The sequence below is a fragment of the Cryptomeria japonica genome, unplaced genomic scaffold (assembly GCF_030272615.1).
Source record: "Cryptomeria japonica unplaced genomic scaffold, Sugi_1.0 HiC_scaffold_114, whole genome shotgun sequence".
Taxonomy (NCBI): domain Eukaryota; kingdom Viridiplantae; phylum Streptophyta; class Pinopsida; order Cupressales; family Cupressaceae; genus Cryptomeria; species Cryptomeria japonica.
The window spans coordinates 222,501-240,000 of record NW_026728936.1 but is presented as its reverse complement, the minus strand read 5'-3'; the positions used below and the strand labels follow the sequence as shown (position 1 = coordinate 240,000).

General features: G+C 59.8%; 1 non-coding gene across 1 annotated transcript; it reads left to right on the top strand.

Moving 5' to 3' along the window:
* Positions 1-13,007: 13,007 nt before the first annotated feature.
* Positions 13,008-13,126, top strand: LOC131865549 (5S ribosomal RNA). The gene has a single exon (XR_009364269.1). It is a non-coding gene; the product is annotated as a 5S ribosomal RNA (ribosomal RNA).
* The last annotated feature ends 4,374 nt before the right edge of the window (positions 13,127-17,500 follow it).

The following is a 17,500-nucleotide window of genomic DNA, read 5'->3' as shown; positions in this document are numbered from 1 at the left end:
GAGACATCCATTTCCCAGGTATATGCCCCCTACGCACTTTTGGTGGCGCAACTCGCACGAACAGTCCCACCTCGACCCCGTAAACAAGCTTTTTTGCCTCGAAGAGTTCGTCGGAGACGAAGAAGCAACCTTCAGTGCAAACGTAGCACTCTTTTGTGCAACCGCCCAAACAACGCCCCCTCTACCCTCTGTCGAAACACTCGGCATTGCTGCTCCCTAAGGTGAGCTTCTCCTCATAGGCAATTCCGCTCTTATCCGGTCACGTTTGTGTGCCCGAATTTCGCAAGGCAACCTCCATGGGACATGGAAAAGACTCGAGAAGAGAGCTCGCTCACGGGAGAGAGAAGCCAAGGAGACCACGAGAGTGCTGAGAGTGGGACAGCGCTGAATAGGCGGGAGAAGCCTGCGCGTATAAACGGAGATATATATCCAATTGCAACGAAGGAACGTGCCAAAGATCGAGAACAATGGCAGAAATGCTAGTAACGTGCACTTCGGGACCAACGCATCACCGGAAGACAACCGCCAAACATCGAAAGAGTCGCGATGCTCCGCAACCTACGTGCAAAGCGGTCGCACACCGGGTAAGGGAGTGAGAGCCCCAAACATAGCTGGGCGAGGCGCTCACTCCGCTCTTTAATATCTCGTTAATACCGCCAAGGAAATGGCACAAGCACACACACACAAGCATCCTCGGAAGAGGACAGTTCGAGTGACAGGTCAAATCCAAGAGTTCCGAAGACTACCTCCAGGAACAATCGGGAACAAGACCGATTACAAGTCGTCGAGTCTGTTACTGGGCGAACACGAGATGCGCACAGGAAATCGATCAGCCCTCACAATGGCCCAAGGCCAGAGATCGGACTGCTACGATTTACCCCAACAATCATCGTGCCACTCTTCGCAGAGAGGTGATAGACGCCAACGAGCCCGCGCATAGAAATCGAGGTGTAAAAAGGGCGTTGAAGGCAGGAAGCCTGGACGAAAGAGGCTACGAGGTCACCTCGAAGCGGTCTAAGAATCGGGCGCACTTGGGGCGACTACCAGTGCCAACCCCTTATCCCGCGGTGCGTCCGACACACAGAAATTTCCAAGGCGGCCAAGGAGCCTCCCCGCATAGCAATCGGGGTGTGAGGTTACGGATGCAGCATTGATAGCAATCGAGGTGTGAGGCGAAGGATGCAGAAGTGAGAGCCGAGGGATGTAGCAGAGATAGCAATCGGGGTGTGTGATGCAGAAGAGATAGCAATCGAGGTGTGCGGTGGGAAGGGCCCAGCAGCCAGAATGCATGAAGCGACGGATGAAGCAATGATGACAACCAGGCTGTGAGGAGAGGAGGGATGCAGCCAAGAAAGCAATCAGGGCTCGAGGCAAGGGATGCATCAAGGATAGCAATCATGTTGTGAGGCGAGATTCCAAAGGCTAAACGTGAGAGGCTGCAGGGTCGACTCAGAGAGGTCTATGCATGTGAGAGGCTGAAAGCAAGGTCGACTCGGAGCGGTCTATGCATCGGGCGCGCTTGGGGCGACTACCAGTGCCAACCCCTTATCCCGCGACGCGTCCGACAAAGAGAACGTTCCAAGGCGGCAGAGGAGGTTACCAGCCGAAGGATGCAGTAGCAATAACAGGTATAGTTCCGCGGCGGCCGAGAAGACTCACCGCATAGGAATCGGGATGCGAGGCGAGGGATGCGGCGGGAAGGCCCCGACGGCTAAACGGAAGAGGCTGCAGGGCCGCCTCGGAATGGTCCAAGCATCGGATGCGATTGGGACGACTACCAGTGCCAACCCCTTATCCCGCGATGCGTCCGATACACAGATAGTTCCAAGGCGGCCGAGGAGCCTCACCGCATATCAATCGGGGTGCGAGGCGAGGGATGGGGCGGGAAGGCCCCAACGGCTAGACGGAAGAGGCTTCAGGGCCACCTCGGAATGGTCCAAGCATCGGACGCGCTTGGGGCGACTGCCAGTGCCAACCCCTTATCCCGCGATGCGTCCGATACACAGATGGTTCCAAGGCGGCCGAGGAGCCTCACCGCATAGCAATCGGGGGTGCGAGGCGAGGGATGGGGCGGGAAGGCCCCAACGGCTAGACGGAAGAGGCTTCAGGGCCGCCTAGGAATGGTCCAAGCATCGGACACGCTTGGGGCGACTACCAGTGACAGCCCCCTATCCCGCGATGCGTCCGATACGAAGATGGTTCCAAGGCGGCCGAGGAGCCTCACCGCATAGCAATCGGGGTGCGAGGTGGGGGATGCGGCGAGATGGCCCCAACGGCTAGACGGAAGAGGCCACAGGGCCGCGTCGGAATAGTCCAAGCATCGGACGCGCTTGGGGCGACTACCAGTGACAACCCCTTATCCCGCGATGCGTCCGATACGAAGATAGTTCCAAGGCGGCCGAGGAGCCTCACCGCATAGCAATCGGGGTGCGAGGTGGGGGATGCGGCGAGATGGCCCCAACGGCTAGACGGAAGAGGCTGCAGGGCCGCCTCGGAATAGTCCAAGCATCGGACGCGCTTGGGGCCACTACCAGTGACAACCCCTTATCCCGCGATGCGTCCGATACGAAGATAGTTCCAAGGCGGCCGAAGAGCCTCACCGCATAGCAATCGGGGTGCGAGGTGGGGGATGCGGCGAGATGGCCCCAACGGCTAGACGGAAGAGGCCACAGGGCCGCCTCGGAATAGTCCAAGCATCGGACGCGCTTGGGGCGACTACCAGTGACAACCCCTTATCCCGCGATGCGTCCGATACGAAGATAGTTCCCAGGCGGCCGAGGAGCCTCACCGCATAGCAATCGGGGTGCGAGGCGAGGGATGCGGCGAGATGGCCCCAAAGGCTAGACGGAAGAGGCTGCAGGGCTGCCTCAGAATAGTCCAAGCATCGGACGCGCTTGGGGCGACTACCACTGCCAACCCCTTATCCCGCGATGCGTCCGATACACAGATAGTTCCGAGGCGGCCGAGGAGGTGGGGGATGCAGCGAGATGGCCCCAACGGCTAGACGGAAGAGGCTGCAGGGCCGCCTCGGAATAGTCCAAGCATCGGACGCGCTTGGGGCGACTACCAGTGACAACCCCTTATCCCGCGATGCGTCCGATACACAGATAGTTCCGAGGCGGCCAAGGAGCCTCACCGCATAGCAATCGTGGTGCGAGGTGGGGGATGCGGCGAGATGGCCCCAACGGCTAGACGGAAGAGGCTGCAGGGCCGCCTCGGAATGGTCCAAGCATCGGATGCGCTTGGGGCGACTACCACTGCCAACCCCTTATCCCGCGATGCGTCCGATACACAGATAGTTCCAAGGCGGCCGAGGAGCCTCACAGCATAGCAATCAGGGTGCGAGGCGAGGGATGCGGCGAGAAAGCCCCAACGGCTAGAGGGAAGAGGCTTCAGGTCCGCCTCGGAATGGTCCAAGCATCGGACGCGCTTGGGGCGACTACCAGTGACAACCCCTTATCCCGCGACGCGTCCGATACACAGATAGTTCCAAGGCGGCCGAGGAGCCTCACCGCATAGCAATCGGGGTGCGAGGCGAGGGATGCGGCGAGAAGGACCCAACGGCTACACGGAAGAGGCTTCGGGGCCGCCTCGGAATGGTCCAAGCATCGGACGCGCTTGGGGCGACTACCAGTGACAACCCCTTATCCCGCGACGCGTCCGATACACAGATAGTTCCAAGGCGGCCGAGGAGCCTCACCGCATAGCAATCGGGGTGCGAGGCGAGGGATGCGGCGAGAAGGACCCAACGGCTACACGGAAGAGGCTTCGGGGCCGCCTCGGAATGGTCCAAGCATCGGACGCGCTTGGGGCGACTACCAGTGACAACCCCTTATCCCGCGACGCGTCCGATACACAGATAGTTCCAAGGCGGCCGAGGAGCCTCACCGCATAGCAATCGGGGTGCGAGGCGAGGGATGCGGCGAGAAGGACCCAACGGCTAGACGGAAGAGGCTTCGGGTCCGCCTCGGAATGGTCCAAGCATCGGACGCGCTTGGGGCGACTACCAGTGACAACCCCTTATCCCGCGACGCGTCCGATACACAGATAGTTCCAAGGCGGCCGAGGAGCCTCACCGCATAGCAATCGGGGTGCGAGGCGAGGGATGCGGCGAGAAGGACCCAACGGCTAGACGGAAGAGGCTTCGGGTCCGCCTCGGAATGGTCCAAGCATCGGACGCGCTTGGGGCGACTACCAGTGACAACCCCTTATCCCGCGACGCGTCCGATACACAGATAGTTCCAAGGCGGCCGAGGAGCCTCACCGCATAGCAATCGGGGTGCGAGGCGAGGGATGCGGCGAGAAGGACCCAACGGCTAGACGGAAGAGGCTTCGGGTCCGCCTCGGAATGGTCCAAGCATCGGACGCGCTTGGGGCGACTACCAGTGACAACCCCTTATCCCGCGACGCGTCCGATACACAGATAGTTCCGAGGCGGCCGAGGAGCCTCACCGCATAGCAATCGGGGTGCGAGGCGAAGGATGCGGCGAGAAGGACCCAACGGCTAGACGGAAGAGGCTTCGGGTCCGCCTCGGAATGGTCCAAGCATCGGACGCGCTTGGGGCGACTACCAGTGACAACCCCTTATCCCGCGACGCGTCCGATACACAGATAGTTCCAAGGCGGCCGAGGAGCCTCACCGCATAGCAATCGGGGTGCGAGGCGAGGGATGCGGCGAGAAGGACCCAACGGCTAGACGGAAGAGGCTTCACGGCCGCCTCGGAATGGTCCAAGCATCGAACGCGCTTGGGGCGACTACCAGTGACAACCCCTTATCCCGCGACGCGTCCGATACACAGATAGTTCCGAGGCGGCCGAGGAGCCTCACCGCATAGCAATCGGGGTGCGAGGCGAGGGATGCGGCGAGAAGGACCCAACGGCTAGACGGAAGAGGCTTCAGGGCCGCCTCGGAATGGTCCAAGCATCGGACGCGCTTGGGGCGACTACCAGTGACAACCCCTTATCCCGCGACGCGTCCGATACACAGATAGTTCCGAGGCGGCCGAGGAGCCTCACCGCATAGCAATCGGGGTGCGAGGCGAGGGATGCGGCGAGAAGGACCCAACGGCTAGACGGAAGAGGCTTCAGGGCCGCCTCGGAATGGTCCAAGCATCGGACGCGCTTGGGGCGACTACCAATGACAACCCCTTATCCCGCGACGCGTCCGATACACAGATAGTTCCGAGGCGGCCGAGGAGCCTCACCGCATAGCAATCGGGGTGCGAGGCGAGGGATGCGGCGAGAAGGACCCAACGGCTAGACGGAAGAGGCTTCAGGGCCGCCTCGGAATGGTCCAAGCATCGGACGCGCTTGGGGCGACTACCAGTGACAACCCCTTATCCCGCGACGCGTCCGATACACAGATAGTTCCGAGGCGGCCGAGGAGCCTCACCGCATAGCAATCGGGGTGCGAGGCGAGGGATGCGGCGAGAAGGACCCAACGGCTAGACGGAAGAGGCTTCAGGGCCGCCTCGGAATGGTCCAAGCATCGGACGCGCTTGGGGCGACTACCAGTGACAACCCCTTATCCCGCGACGCGTCCGATACACAGATAGTTCCGAGGCGGCCGAGGAGCCTCACCGCATAGCAATCGGGGTGCGAGGCGAGGGATGCGGCGAGAAGGACCCAACGGCTAGACGGAAGAGGCTTCAGGGCCGCCTCGGAATGGTCCAAGCATCGGACGCGCTTGGGGCGACTACCGTTGCCAACCCCTTATCCCGCGATGCGTCTGATACACAGATAGTTCCGAGGCGGCCGAGGAGCCTCACCGCATAGCAATCGGGTTGCGAGGCAGATTATTGGGAAGGGAACCCCCTGGGATGCGGCTCAAGCAGTGCCCAAAGGGACTGGAATGCGGAATCACATCGAGAGACCCAAATGCTATACGAGGGCTCAAATCGAATTATCGATTTGGCCACGACATGGACGCATCGGAACGACTACCTTTGCCGAACCACTCGCAATTGCATCCATACCGAAACCAATAGACATTTCCGTTAGAGCCCTCGCATAGCATTCGGGAATCTCGCATGCCCCTCTAAATCGACCAATGCTGGCGCTCAATGAAAATCCGAGCGCTACCACCGTTCGAGCGCCAGCATTGGTCGAGTTAGAGGGGCACGGGGGAGAATGCTCCAGTCAACACCTCCCCTATATAAGTTATTTGTCCGATTCTCGCACAACCGTAGTCTGCCTCGTCGAATCAAACAACGGTCCCAGATTCCGACTTCCGTTCCGTAGAGACCCAAAAGCTAGATGGAGGCTCGCAAGAAAGAGAGTCGGCGCATAGCAATCGGGTTTCTCGAACGTTTAGGGACCGAGCTCACTTGCGGATAGGGCAAAATCCGCCAAGCAACCCAAAAGCTAGACGGGGGCTCGAATCGAATCGCCTAGGCGGCCACAACAACGACGTGTTGGATCGACTACCAGTGCCAAACCATTCAGCAAGACTAGTCTGTGTCGAGGCCGGATAGAGATTCTCAGAGAGCGCCCGCATAGCATTTAGGAGACCTGCCGCGTCCCTCACACTCGACAAATGGTGGTGCACGTTTATAAATCCGAGCGATCCCAACCCTTTCAAGCACCAACATCGGTCGAGATAGAGGGGCACGGAGGGGGCTGCGTGAGACAACACAGTCCCCTATATAAGTTATTTGTCCGATTCTCACACATCCGAAGAATGGTCATCAAATCGGACAACAGCCCAAACTTCCGACTTCCGTCCCAGAAAGCCCAAGAGCTATCTAAAACGTTCATGGCCGGAACTCGATCGCGGCTATACCAGTCCGCCAAGCAACCCAAAAGCTAGACTGGAGCTCTAGTCGAATCACCTCTGTGGCCATTGCAAGGACGTGTTGGAGCGACTACCATTGCCGAACCATTCCGCAGGTCGAGTCCATACCAAGGCCGCATAGAGATTCACGATGAGCTCCTGCATAGCAATCAGGAGACTTGCCGTGTCCATCACAATCGATAAATCCTGGTGCAAGATTTTTGCATCCGAGCGCTCCAACCAGTCGAGCACCAGCATCAATCGACATAAACGGGCACGGGGGGAGGATGCTCGAGAACACTACCTCCCCTATATAAGTTATTTGTCCGATTCTCAAGCAGCCGAAGTCTGGTCATCGAATCGGGTCAAAGACCACAACTTCCGACTTTACCCACAATGCAAGTCATCGAATCGAACATCGGCCCCCGAGTCGGACTCCATGCGTATGTCAGGTCATCGGACCCAAATTCCGCCTTCCTGCGCATGGCGGGCCATCAATATCAACTCGGTCATCGGACCCAAACTCCGCCTTTTTGCGTATGGCACGCCTTCAAATCGGTCATCGGACCCAAATTCCGCCTTCCTGTGCATGGCGGGCCATCAACATCAACTCGGTCATCGGACCCAAATTCCGCCTTTCTGCGCATGGCACGCCATCAACTCGGTCATCGGACCCAAATTCCGCCTTCCTGCGCATGGCAGGTCATCGGACACAAATTCAGACCTCGCCAATATGCCTACGTATCGAATCGGTCATCGGACCCAACTTCCGACTTCATCCATACTGTAGGGTCTTTGAGGTTGGCGCGGTGCGCTCAACCCAGGGAGTCGACCCATCGAAGCATACACCTCCCCTATATAAGCTATTTGTCCGATTCCCACACCTGTGTAGTTTGCACCTCTGACCAGGACATCGACCCCAACTTCCGAACTCGACTGCAACGACGGCACCAGCGCCTTGGTGCGCACCTTGCGACGCACAGTCCCAACATTCGCCTTCCTGCACATGGCAGGTCATCGGACCCAAATTCCGACCTCGCGAGTATGCCTACATATCGAATCGGTCATCGGACCCAACTTCCGACTTCATCCATACCGTAGGGTCTTTGAGGTTGGCGCGGTGCGCTCAACCCGGGGAGTCGACCCAACGAAGCATACACCTCCCCTATATAAGCTATTTGTCCGATTCCCACACCTGTGTAGTTTGCACCTCCGATCAAGACATCGACCCCAACTTCCGAACTCGCCTCCAACGACCGAACCAGCGCCTTGGTGCGCACCTTGCAACGCACAGTGCCAACATTCGCCTTCCTGCACGTGGCAGGTCATCGGACCCAAATTCCGACCTCGCGAGTATGCCTACATATCGAATCGGTCATCGGACCCAACTTCCGACTTCATCCATACCGTAGGGTCTTTGAGGTTGGCGCGGTGCGCTCAACCCGGGGAGTCGACCCAACGAAGCATACACCTCCCCTATATAAGCTATTTGTCCGATTCCCACACCTGTGTAGCTTGCACCTCCGATCAGGACATCGACCCCAACTTCCGAACTCGACTAAAAAGACCGCACCAGCGCCTTGGTGTGCACCTTGCAACGCACAGTGTCAACATTCGCCTTCCTGCACATGGCAGGTCATCGGACCCAAATTCCGACCTCATGAGCATACCTACTAATCGAATCGGTCATCGGACCCAACTTCCGACTTCATCCATACCGTAGGGTCTTTGAGGTTGGCGCGGTGCGCTCAACCTGGGGAGTCGACCCATCGAAGCATACACCTCCCCTATATAAGCTATTTGTCCGATTCCGACACCTGTGTAGTTTGCACCTCCGCTCAGGACATCGACCCCAACTTCCGAACTCGCCTGCAACGACCGAACCAGCGCCTTGGTGCGCACCAAAAGTGCGCACTTTTGGAGGGCACTTTTGTGCGCTCCAAAGGTGCGCACTTTTGGAGGGCACTTTTCTGCGCTCCAAAGGTGCGCACTTTTGGAGGGCACTTTTTGGAGGGCACTTTTCTGCGCTCCAAAGGTGCGCACTTTTGGAGGGCACTTTTTGGAGGGCACTTTTCTGCGCTCCAAAGGTGCGCACTTTTGGAGGGCACTTTTTGGAGGGCACTTTTCTGCGCTCCAAAGGTGCGCACTTTTGGAGGGCACTTTTTGGAGGGCACTTTTCTGCGCTCCAAAGGTGCGCACTTTTGGAGGGCACTTTTTGGAGGGCACTTTTCTGCGCTCCAAAGGTGCGCACTTTTGGAGGGCACTTTTTGGAGGGCACTTTTCTGCGCTCCAAAGGTGCGCACTTTTGGAGGGCACTTTTTGGAGGGCACTTTTCTGCGCTCCAAAGGTGCGCACTTTTGGAGGGCACTTTTTGGAGGGCACTTTTCTGCGCTCCAAAGGTGCGCACTTTTGGAGGGCACTTTTTGGAGGGCACTTTTCTGCGCTCCAAAGGTGCGCACTTTTGGAGGGCACTTTTGTGCACTCCAAAGGTGCGCACTTTTGGAGGGCACTTTTCCTGTGCTCCAAAGGTGCACACCTAGGTGAGCACCTTCGACCACACCTTGTAGCACACCAAACTCTGACTTTCGACTTCATCCGCAATGCAGGGTCTTTGAGGTTGGCGCAATGCGCACAACCAGGGGAGTCGACCCATCAAACCCAACACCTCCCCTATATAAGCTATTTGTCTGATTCTCATACATGCGTAGCCTGCAGGAGCAATTAGGACATCGACCCCAACTTTCGGCTTCTAAACGAAAACAAGGTCTTTGAGGTTGGTGTAATGCGAACAACTAGGGGAGTCAACCCATCAAACCCAACACCTCCCCTATATAAGCTATTTGTCTGATTCTCATACATGTGTAGTCTACAGGAGCAATTAGGACATCGACCCCAACTTTTGACTTCTTAACGAAAACAAGGTCTTTGAGGTTGACGTAATGCGCACAACCAGGGGAGTCGACCCATCAAACCCAACACCTCCCCTATATAAGCTATTTGTCCGATTCTCATACATGTGTAGCCTGCAGGAGCCATTAGGACATTGACCCCAACTTTTGACTTCTTAACGAAAACAAGGTCTTTGAGGTTGGCGTAATGCGCACAACCAAGGGAGTTGACCCATCAAACCCAACACCTCCCCTATATAAGCTATTTGTCTGATTCTCATACATGTGTAGCCTGCAACAACGATTAGGACATCCACCCCAACTTCTGAATTCGTCTGCGTTGACCGCACCAAAGGTGCACGCCTTGGTGCTCACCAAAATCCGACTTCCGACTTCTTCTGCTATGCGGGGTCTTTGAGGTTGGCGCAGTGCGCACAACCAGGGGAGTCAACCCACCGAATGCAACACCTCCCCTATATAAGCTATTTGTCTGATTCTCATACATGCGTAGACTGCAGCAATGATTAGGACATCCACCCCAACTTTTGACTTCTTAAACAAGACAGGGTCTTTGAAGTTGGTGCAGTGCACACAACCAGGGGAGTCGACCCATCAAACGCAACACCTCCCCTATATAAAGCTATTTGTCCGATTCTCATACGTGTAGTCTGCAGCAGCGATTAGGACATCGACCCCAACTTCCGAATTCGTTTGCATTGACCGCACCAAAGGTGCACGCCTTGGTGTGCACCCTGGAGTGCACTTTGGTGCTCACCTCGGTGCACACTTTGGTGTGCACCTCGGTGTGCACCAAAGGTGCGCACCTTGGAGCGCACCAAAGGTGTACACTTTGGAGCGCACCACATAGGGTCTTTGAGAGGTTGGCGCAGTGCGCACACCAAGGTGGGTGTTGAGGTGCGTGCCGAGGTGGGTGGGTGCTAGGGTGCGCTCCATGGTGGGTGCCAGGGTGGGTGCGTGCTAGGGTGGATTCCAAAGAGGGTCATAGGGTGGGTGCCAAGGTGGGTTGGTGATATAGTGGGTTCAAAGGTGGGTACTAGGGTGGGTTCCAAGGTGGGTCACAAGTTGGGTGCCAGGATGCGTGGGTGTTAGGTTGGGTGCCAAGGTGGGCTCCTGCGTGGGTGGGTGCTAGGGTGGGTTTCAAGGTGGACGCGAGGGCGGGTGCCAAGGTGGGTAACAAGTTGGGTGTTAGGATGGGTGAGTGCTAGAGTGGGTGCCAAGGTGGGTGGGTGCTAAGGTGGATGCCAAGGTGGTTCACAGGGTGGGTGGGTTCTAGGGTGAGTTCCAAGGTGGGTCACAGGTTCAGTGCTAGGGTGGGTGTCAAGGCGGGTGTCGAGGTGCCTGGGTGCTAGGGTGTGGATGCCAATGTGGGTCATAGGGTGGGTACTAGGGTGGGCTGCAATGTGGGTGCCAAGGTGGGTAACATGCTCGGTGGGTTCTAAATTGGGTGCCAGGGTGGGTGTGCACCCACCTTGCCCGAGGTGGGTGCCAAGGTGCCAGTGTGGGTGGGTGCTAAGGTGGATGCCAAGGTGGGTGAGAAGGTGGGTGATAGGTTGAGTGGTAGGATGGGTGGGTGCCAAGATGGGTCACAGGGTGGGTGCAAGGGTGGGTAGGTGCTAGGGTTGGTGTCAGGGTGGGTGGGTGCTAGGTTGGGTTCCAAGGTGGGTGCGAGGGTGAGTGTCAAGGTGGGTCACAGGTTAGGTGCTAGGATGGGTGAGTGCTAGGGTGCAAAGGTGCCAGGGTGGGTGCTAGGATGGGTCGATGCTAGGGTGAGTGGCAAGGTGGGTCCACAAGTGTCAAGGTGGGTGCCGAGGTGGGTGCCAAGTCGGCGACTGCTATGGTGGATGCCAAGGTGGGTCACGGGGTGGGTGCCAAGTTGCTAGGTTGGGTTCCAAGGTGGGTGCCAACGTGGGTGCTAGGGTGCGTGGGTTAAAGGGTGTGTCACAACGTGGGTGCCAGGATGGGTGCGCACCCACACTGGCCAAGACGGGTGCGGGTGCAAGGTTGGGTTCCAAGCCCGGTCACAGGCTGGGTGCTAGGATGGGTGGGTGCCAAGGTGGGCACCAGGGTGGGTGCACCCACCCTGGCCAAGGTGGGTCACGGGGTGGGTCCTAGGGTGGGTAACGGGGTGGGTACTAAGGTGCGTGCCAAGGTGGGTCATAGGGTGGGTGCCAAGGTGGGCACCAGGGTGGGTGTGCACCAACCCTAGCCAGGGTAGGTCACGGGGTGGTTGTCGGGGTGGGCGTCAAGGAGCCAAGGTGGGTGGCAAGTAGCCAAGTTGCGTGCCAAGGTGGGTGTCGGGGTGGGTGCCAAGGATCCAAGGTGGGTGCCAAGGAACCAAGGTGGGTGTCTGGGTGGGTGCCGAGGTGGGAGCCAGGGTGGGTCCCAAGGTGAGTGCAAAGGTGGGTGCCAGGGTCAAGGTGAGTGCCAATGTGGGTTCCAAGGTGCCAGGGTCAGGGTGAGTGCCAATGTGGGTTCAAAGGTGCTAAGTTGGGTGCGAGGTTGGGTGCGAGGGTGGGTGGGTGCCAAGGTGTGCTAGGTGGAAGCCCGGGTGGGTCGGCATCCCATGGGTGTCGAGTTGGGTGCCTGATGGGTGCTTCTTGTCAAGTTTTAGTCGTCGGGACTCATTTCGAGCCTTAGAGGTCGTTTCTTGTCCGGTTGCCCTGTCTTCGACCTGGGAACCCAATTTTGGTCCTCGGGTCCCATTTTTTTTTGTCTCGCATCCCACTTTTGGCCTGTGGCCTTTTCGGGGTCGATTCTCGTTTTGGGCATCAGAGCATGTTTCTTCTCCTAAAACCCAATATTTGTTTATTAAGTCTCGGAACACATTTTTGTTCTCGTGGACCCATCATGGGTCTTGGAACGCATTTGTGGTCCTTGGGTCCCATTTTGCATCCCGAAACTTGTGTTTTGGTGCTTGATCCCTATTTTGGGTGCCCACCTTGCACCAAGTGCGCACCCGGGGCAAACCGAGCGCCTTGGTGCACCGGGGCAAGATCGAGCGTGCACCCGAGGCGCCCCGAACATGCACCAAGGTGCACTCGGCCCACATGTGAGCGCAGGTCGTTGCGCCCGAGGTGGTGTGTGGGCACCGCGTTGCAGACGGGACACTGCACGCACACGACGCCCCCTCCAGGTGCACGCACGTAGGCCGGGCCGGGTGCACACCCGACGCCCTAGCAAGGTGCGCGCACCCGGGCAGGGCTCACACTTGGCGAACGGGGCGCACTTCGCGAGGGAGGGTGTGCACCTCGACGGGGGTGGGTGGCCGGGGTGGATTCGCACGTGGGTCGCGGTTTGCTAAGTACACACTGCGACAAGCTCATAACGGGTGCGATCATACCAGCGTTAGTGCACCGGATCCCATCAGAACTCCGCAGTTAAGCGCGCTTGGGCCGGAGTAGTACTGGGATGGGTGACCTCCCGGGAAGTCCCGGTGTTGCACCCTTTTTTAGTTTTTCGCCGGGCGTCGCAATGCTATTTGAATAAACCTTTTGCCCGTTTGCGTTCTCGTCGGGGCCGGGCCGGGCCGGGGTGCGCTGCCCGCACTACCGCGCGCGCGGGGGCGACACCGAGCGCGCACCCGAGGCGCCCCGAGCACACAGGCCACGGTGCAACCCGGGCGTTGTGCGCGCACCCCGGTGCGCCCGAGGTGCTGCGCGCGCACCCAGGTGAAATCGGTGTGCACCTCGGCCAGTGCGCGCTCGGTCGAGTCGCGCACGTTGGCCAAGGTGCACGGTGATGTTTCTTACTCTAAGGTTCCGCACCAGACGCCCGGGACAGGTGAGCGAAGCTGGGCGGGGCCGGGTGCGCGGCCGGGGCAGGTGCACGCAGCTGGAGAGAGCTTTGGAGCACACTTCGGAGCGCACCAATGATGCGCTCCATTCAAAAGTTTCCTGAAAAGGCAAAAAAAGTTGAGATTATAGAATTTCCCACTTGAGAGATTGTAAAAAAAAAAAATTTAAAATGAAGGAAACGCGGGTGCCAAGGTGTGCGCAGCCCAGCCAAGGTGTGCGCACCAAGGCGCCCACCCTGGCGAAGGTGCACGCAAGGTGCGCACCCGAGGCAAACCGGACAATTAACCCAACTTTCGACTTCGCGCGCACCTTGGAGCGCACTTCGGAGCGCTCCTTGGTGCGCACCAATCTTGGGCACCTCGGAGTGCACCATGGCGCCCACCAAGGTGCGCACCCGGGGCAAACCGAGCTCCGACTTCGTGCGCACCTTGGAGCGCACGAAAGGTGCGCACCATGGCGCCCACCAAGGTGCGCAGCCCAGCCAAGGCGTGCGCATCAAGGTGCGCACCCTGGCGAAGGTGCGCACCCGGGGCAAACCGAGCTCCGACTTCGTGCGCACCTTGGAGCGCACAAAAGGTGCGCAACCCAGCCAAGGTGTGCGCACCCCGGTCAAACCGAGCTCCGAATCGTGCGCACCAGAGGTGCACGCCATCGTGCGCACCTTGGAGCACACTTCGGAGCCCTCCTTGGTGCGCGCCGATGTTGCGCACCTCGGAGCGCACCCGGGGAAAACAATGCAATTAACCCGACTTTCGACTTCGTGGGCACCTCGGAGCGCTCTCGGGTTCGCACCTCGGAGCACACCGAGGTGCGCACCTTTGATGCGCTGCCTTCACCAATTTCCAGAAAAGGCAAGAAAACATTGAGAAGGTGTGCGCACCGAGGTGCCCACCCTGGCGAAGGTGCACGCGAGGTGCGCACCCGGGGCAAACCGGGCTCCGACTTCGTGCACGCCGCACCTTGGAGCACACTTCGGAGCGCTCCTTGGTGCGCACCAGGGCGCGCAACCCAGCCGAGGTGCCCACCCCGGCGAAGGTGCACGCGAGGTGCGCACCCGGGGCAAACCGGGCTCCGACTTCGTGCACGCCATGGTGCCCACCGCGGCGAAGGTGCACGCGAGGTGCGCACCCGGGGCAAACCGGGCTCCGACTTCGTGCACGCCGCACCTTGGAGCACACTTCGGAGCGCTCCTTGGTGCGCACCATGGTGCCCACCAGGGCGCGCAACCCCGCCGAAGGTGCACGCGAGGTGCGCACCCGGGGCAAACCGGGCTCCGACTTCGTGCACGCCGCACCTTGGAGCACACTTCGGAGCGCTCCTTGGTGCGCACCATGGTGCCCACCAGGGCGCGCAACCCCGCCGAAGGTGCACGCGAGGTGCGCACCCGGGGCAAACCGGGCTCCGACTTCGTGCACGCCATGGTGCGCACCGCGGCGAAGGTGCGCACCCGGGGCAAACCGGGCTCCGACTTCGTGCACGCCGCACCTTGGAGCACACTTCGGAGCGCTCCTTGGTGCGCACCAGGGCGCGCAACCCAGCCGAGGTGCCCACCCCGGCGAAGGTGCACGCGAGGTGCGTACCCGGGGCAAACCGGGCTCCGACTTCGTGCACGCCGCACCTTGGAGCACACTTCGGAGCGCTCCTTGGTGCGCACCATGGTGCCCACCAGGCCGCGCAACCCAGCCAAGGTGTGCGCACCAAGGTGCACGCGAGGTGCGCACCCGGGGCAAACCGGGGTCCGACTTCGTGCACGCCGCACCTTGGAGCACACATCGGGGCGCTCCCGGGTTCGCACCGGCGTTGCGCACCGTGGTGGGCACCTCGGAGCACACCAAGGTGGGCAGCGAGGTGCGCACCTTTGATGCGATGCCTTCACTAATTTCCATAAAAGGCAAAAAAAAAACGAGATTTTAAAATTTCCGTTTTGAAAGATAGTGAGAAAAAGGGAATGCTGGTGCCATCTTGAGCCCGCCCTGGTGCGCAGCCCAGCCAAGGTGTGCGCACCAAGGTGCCCACCCTGGCGAAGGTGCGCGCCCGGGCAATTAACCCAACTTCCAACTTCGCGCGCGCCAGGGTGGGAGCGCACCCAACAACCGGGCCTGGGAAGAGCCAATGCGAGAAACCCCACCAAACGCTCTGACAAAAAAAGAGGGGGCGCTCCAGTAACCCCGCTTCGGAGCGCACCCTGGGCAAACCCAGCCAAGGTGCCCACCCCGGCCAAGGTGCAGGCGAGGTGCGCACCCGGGGCAAACCGGGCTCCGACAACGTGCACGCCGCACCTTGGAGCACACTTCGTAGCGCTCCCGGGTGCGCACCTCAGAGCACACCAAGGTGGGCAGCGAGGTGCGCACCTTTGATGCGCTGCCTTCACTAATTTCCAGAAAAGGCAAAAAAAAAAGGAGATTTTAAAATTTCCGTTTTGAAAGATAGTGAAAAAAACGGAACGCGCGTGCCATCTTGAGCCCGCCCTGGTGCGCAGCCCAGGTAAGGTGCCCACCCTGGCAAAGGTGCGCACCCGGGCAATTAACCCTACTTCCGACTTCGTGCGCGCCAGGGTGGCAACCGGGCCTCGGAAGAGCCAATGCGAGAAACCCCACCAAACGCTCCGACAAAAAAAGAGGCGGCGCTCCAATAACCCCGCTTCGGAGCGCAGCCGGGGCAAACCCAGCCAAGGTGCCCACCCCGACGAAGGTGCACGCGAGGTGCGCACCCGGGGCAAACCGGGCTCCGACAACGTGCACGCAGCACCTTGGAGCACACTTCGAAGCACTCCCGGGTGCCCACCGGCGTTGCGCACCGTGGTGGGCAGCGAGGTGCGCACCTTTGATGCGCTGCCTTCACTAATTTCCAGAAAAAGGCAAAAAAAAATGAGATTTTAAAATTTCCGTTTTGAAAGATAGTGAAAAAAAAGGAACGCGGGTGCCATCTTGAGCCCGCCCTGGTGCGCAGCCCAGGCAAGGCATGCGCACCAAGGTGCCCACCCGAGGTGCACACCCGGGGCAAACCGGGCTCCGACTTCGTGCAGGCCGCACCTTGGAGCACACTTCGGAGCGCTCCTTGGTGCGCACCATGGTGCCCACCAGGGCGCGCAACCCAGCCAAGGTCTGCACACCAAGGTGCCCACCCCGGCGAAGGTGCACGCGAGGTGCGCACCCGGGGCAAACCGGGCTCCGACTTCGTGCACGCCATGGTGCCCACCGCGGCGAAGGTGCACGCGAGGTGCGCACCCGGGGCAAACCGGGCTCCGACTTCGTGCACGCCGCACCTTGGAGCACACTTCGGAGCGCTCCTTGGTGCGCACCATGGTGCCCACCAGGGCGCGCAACCCAGCCAAGGTGTGCGCACCAAGGTGCACGCGAGGTGCGCACCCGGGGCAAACCGGGGTCCGACTTCGTGCACGCCGCACCTTGGAGCACACATCGGAGCGCTCCCAGGTTCGCACCAGCGTTGCGCACCTTTGATGCGCTGCCTTCACTAATTTCCAGAAAAGGCAAAAAAAAACGAGATTTTAAAATTTCCGTTCTGAAAGATAGTGAAAAAAACGGAACGCGGGTGCCATCTTGAGCCCTTCCTGGTGCGCAGCCCAGGCAAGTTGTGCGCACCAAGGTGCCCACCCTGGCGGAGGTGCGCGCCCGGGGCAATCCGGGCTCCGACTTCGTGCACTGCATGGTGCCCACCAAGGCGCGCAACCCAGCCAAGGTGCCCACCGCAGCGAAGGTGCACGCGAGGTGCGCACCCGAGGTGCACACCCGGGGCAAACCGGGCTCCGACTTCGTGCACGCCGCACCTTGGAGCACACTTCAGAGCGCTCCTTGGTGCGCACCAGGGCGCGCAACCCAACCAAGGTCTGCACACCAAGGTGCTCACCCCGGCGAAGGTGCACGCGAGGTGCGCACCCGGGGCAAACCGGGCTCGGACTTCGTGCACGCCGCACCTTGGAGCACACATCGGAGCGCTCCCGGGTTCGCACCAGCATTGCGCACCTTTGATGCGCTCCAATAACCCCACTTCGGAGCGCACCAGAA